At 37.3% G+C, this 4,706-nt stretch overlaps 1 pseudogene across 1 annotated transcript; it reads right to left on the reverse strand.

Annotated features, from left to right (window-relative positions):
- Window positions 1–3,632: 3,632 nt before the first annotated feature.
- LOC104610032 (ethylene-responsive transcription factor ERF098 pseudogene) lies at window positions 3,633–4,331 on the reverse strand (annotated as a pseudogene). Its single transcript, XR_016082712.1, has one exon. The product of XR_016082712.1 is annotated as an ethylene-responsive transcription factor ERF098 pseudogene (transcript).
- Window positions 4,332–4,706: the final 375 nt, after the last annotated feature.

The following is a 4,706-nucleotide window of genomic DNA, read 5'->3' on the forward strand; positions in this document are numbered from 1 at the left end:
TGGCTTGATCCCTTATTGAATGCATGGCATGTAGGTAGCTCCTTCAGGGCTTTAACCACTTACTTCTCTCTACTTTCGTTCTCTTTTTTAATTCAGCCAATTCTCGAACCTCAATGAATTGAGTGTCATAAACTGATAGGCAAACAACCGCATGCCTACCTTTATAATCATCACCACTAATAAAAGTATATACTTTGTTTTAAGTATAATCTCAAAATATTTACTCGATTTTCCCAAATAAATTACCATGAACACCCTTCAATGAATTGGTAATTAAGACCAGATAGTGCTCCTCAGAAGACAGTTATGCAATATGGTGCTTACAGTTTACTGTTGCAAGTTTTCAACGCCAATGTGGCATTCAAAACATCGACATAGAAAACTTCTTCCTGATTTTATAAGAAGTGTGGATCAGAAAAATGACATTTTTTCTCCAAAGTGGCACTCTTAGACTAAAATTTGTATTCTCACTTTTGTCAATACACAATTTTATTGTTGCATTTTATATTTATCATCATTGGTTAGAGCTGTCAATAGGTCGGATCAAGTTGTTAATAAAAGTTAATTGTGCATGATTAATGATGATAATTTAAAACTTTATTTTTGATATATAACACTAAAAAATTACACTAAAATAGTAAACTATCTATATGTTAATAAAAGTTGTTAATAAAAGTTAAGAATGGTGTTTTTAACAAACTATCTTAATATACTACCTATGAAATTTATCCTTTTGAACATAAAATAGAACTAAATTAAAATTACAATAAAATCTTGAGGCCTTTATGTATTATTGATTATAATTGATTTGAGTCTAGGGGTGGCAATTTATAAACCCAATCCACTAACCGACCTACCCACTTATTAATTAATGGATTAATATTTTGAACTCTCCCCCCCCCCCCCCCCACCCACAATGAAGACTGCGTTTGAAAACGAGGCAAATGGAGTGTAAATTTTGGTTCAGGATAATGAAATTTACATTCTGATTCACTTTTTCCTGTGTGGCAACATTACATTTTTGTATTGACAAATGTCAGACCAATGCATATTTACATTGATAATAAGATGTTAAAGTACATCGATAAAAATGAAGTAAATTTGCATTTAAGTGTGTTTTTGATAAAAAAAAAACATATGCTTTATTGGAATTCGTGTTTACATGCATTATAGCTAAAAGTCAGTTTGGTAAGAAGGTAAATTTGTCAATAACTAACCCAACTTTGCAATTTAAATGAACCGTTTTACACTCTACATATTTGCATCGTTTTCAAACGCAACCTAAGGAGCAACGAGAAAAGTTGGGACGAAGGTGATCATGTAAGTGGTGCTTGGAAAGAAAGGTTTGGTGCATGATGGAGTTGGTAAAGGGGCTTGAGACCAGCTCAAGATCAACCCTTCTATTAGAGAGGGAAGTTAGAAACCTTGGTCCAGGTGTCGCAAGGGAGAAGAGCGAAAGCTGGAGAGGCAGGGTTTGCGTCTTTGATTAGAGGAGTCCATATCGCCCCACAGGGGGCTGCCCCACAATGCCCCTCATCACATCCTCACCGTGTATCGGGAACATCTCCCGATGGTAACATCATTGAAATTGGTACTGTCATCGGGAAATATTCCCGATGCACGGCAGGGATGTGCTCTGGGGCGGAGATGTGAACTCCGATTAGAGCCTCAAGAGTTAGAGCCCATAAGTGGATAAAAGGAGGGCAGGTCTGTGGAAAGGTTAATAGACCAAGAAGTCTGGGTGGCATAATCTTGTAGCCTTTTCTTCTTGGGTGGTAAAGCCCGTGTAAGGGAAGCATTGAGGAACTTTGATTAGAACCGCATATCTCTACCCGTAAATTAATTAGAAACTTTATTTTTCGACTGCAAGTCACTTGTTCAATTAGCTCCGATAATGGATGGGTGCAAAGTGAACTTCACATTAAAGTATGGTTTTCAAAAACCATTGATTTGGTCAGCAAATTGCTGATTTGGGCATACAAACCGTTCAATGATTTGGTCATTTTTATTTTTTTAATTTTTCAATTTTTTTGCCAAAATGGGCGTTCATTTGGTTTGAATGATCGGACCCCTGATTGGTTCGTTGTCCGATTCGATTTTAAAAACCTTACATAAAAGTAGCAGATATTCATGGAGTATAGTTACCACAATAACGTCAAATTGGTTTGTGTTAATTTTCTTTCTTTGGTTCTTATTTATCTATATATTTTTATAGTTTTATACATCAGGATTGTAGATCAAAAATCTAAAAACACAAATAGATGTTGGATATTAATTGATAGAAGGGCACAATTCCTTTTGGAAGCTAAAACTAGCATAGACAGTTCTACTACTCTCAAAGGCATCCCTTTATGAAGTTTAAATTAATTAAGTCCCCATAACTAATTGTCCCTCATCTCCCTACAGAATTCACCCAAATCCCAACTAAGACAATTAAACTTCAAAATGAATATATAATCAAAGGGATAGGTTGGTGGTTTTGGAGATAAAACTTAATTACTGAAAATATATATAACATATATACCTCTATAATAGGCATTATTATTATATATGGGTGTTGCTGTTCTTCTCCTCTCCAAAATCCAAACTGTGGGCTAGAGGTATATCTTGTTTATGAAAAACAAGACTTTTCCCGTGTTCACTACCTCAAATACTGTGGTGCCACAGTCCCCACATATATATTGCAGTATCTGTTAAGTTCTAATAATTGCTTGTCTGAATGCAATTTTAGTTTTTAGTCTTTTGTCATTTTAACTTAGAGTGTCCTATGTTTAGCCAAGATTCTGATTTAGAAGTATTCAGTCATAATCCGGCATATGATAGCTTTGCATCACTGATTTTTCAACCAAGTGGAATGACCAATTGTATGAATCAACGGTTCCTCCCGTACTAGATTGAATTACTATCGCAGAACTTAGCAGTCAGAAAGGGAGATCACATCTCCTCCCCCCAACGCCCATAGTACATTCCCACCGTGTATTGAAAACATCTTCCGATAATAATATCAAAACCGATGATTGAGAGATGTTCTCAATACACGGCAAAGATGTGCTGTGGGGCGTTGTGAGGCAACCCCTCGTGGGGAGGAGATGTGAACTCCCAGCAAGGTGTTCTTATTGCAAGGGTGATGCATTAAACTTCTACTCTTGGAAGGCTACAACAAGATTACATACAGTTGCATCCACACATGCAGCTAAATATGTTTTTAGTCTAAGTTTTTGACACGACATGCATGTAGAACTAGAAGAATCTTGGCCAGCTTCAACGATAATGATATTTTACAGTTAAATCCCATTATTGTCCATTTTTTCATCATCTTAACATCTCTCCTAACTTATTGTTCAATGTGTACTTTTAAGTAATTAATTAACAATAATTCTGTGTGCGCCCGGTTGTAAAAATACTGGAAATTAAAATCTTTGACAAACCAAACCTTCTTGCAAGCAAGAGCTAGCATTGATCGATGTTGATTTAATATTAAAAGAAAAGAGAAACAAAATGACAAGAACTTTCAATGTTATATTATTAATTATTTCACGTCAATTACATTATATGATCGATCCCGAACAAACGAAGTTCAGAACACCATCCTGATCAGTTCACCCAATTGTCAAAATTATATAGTTACAAACTTACAATGAAAATCCCAGATTTTTCTTAAAAAAAATAAAAAAAAAGAAATGAAATGAAATGGGGAACAGAAAGCGTGTGATAACAGGGAGAGTGGAACTATCTCGGATTCTGGGCGCTGAGTCTCCTCCGGCTTTCAGCCCCGAAAGATGTACGTAGTTATTGTGTTGGAAACAAGTGCATGTTCACTATTTGTTGTTATTTCCCTCACAACCAAGAAGATCTTCTAACAGCTTATCATCAAGACACTCAATTTCAAAGACGACTTGCTTCCCATGCGGATGCGGCCCAGTAGTAGTAGTAGTATTGGACCTCTCCTTCAAATTCTCTGCATTATCGAATGCAGAGGAGGAGAAAGACGACGATGACCCCGTCGACGCCGGAGAAAACGGGTAGTCATTATGAATTGAGGATTGATATTGGGTAGGGAAATTGAGAATGGCGGAAGGACCCCTGATTGCATAGGCAGCCCGGTCATAAGCTCGTGCCGCCTCTTCGGCAGTAGTGAAAGTACCCAGCCACAAGCGCGCACCGTTTCTGGTGGAATCGCGGATCTCGGCGGCGAACTTGCCCCAAGGTCTCTTCCTAACGCCTCTGTACCGTACCTCTCTTCTCTGATCGGCTTGCTTCATCTTCCCTTCTGCGTCTCCTTCCATCAGAGTGCTACCAACGTCGTAACTCGTAACTTACTAAAGTATTTTAGCTGCCCCAAGAAGCTTTTAAATTGGGTAGAGTCAAGATAGCTACACTTGTAAAATCCAACTGGTGGGATCTGCCAACACGTAAAACTTATTGACCCTTCGATCGGAATTAGGAAAGGAATGTTTTGACTCATTACACCGGTCAAAGGATGGCCATAGAAGAGAAGAGTCTTATTTTTCTTCTCATTTTATTTTCTTGCTTTATTTGGCCTCGTGCTTATTTACAGTTACACGTACCGCTCAATTTGCTTGGTTTGCAGTGAGGGGAGTTCTAATCTGCTGCAACAAACTCACATTTCTTTTGTTATTCATGTCTCGGATGCACTGTGAGGAATAAATCTAGATTTTTATTTCTTTTATTTTACTGTTTTCATT

This window comes from Nelumbo nucifera, chromosome 1, assembly GCF_055504915.1.
Source record: "Nelumbo nucifera cultivar China Antique chromosome 1, China Antique-T2T, whole genome shotgun sequence".
Lineage (NCBI taxonomy): Eukaryota > Viridiplantae > Streptophyta > Magnoliopsida > Proteales > Nelumbonaceae > Nelumbo > Nelumbo nucifera.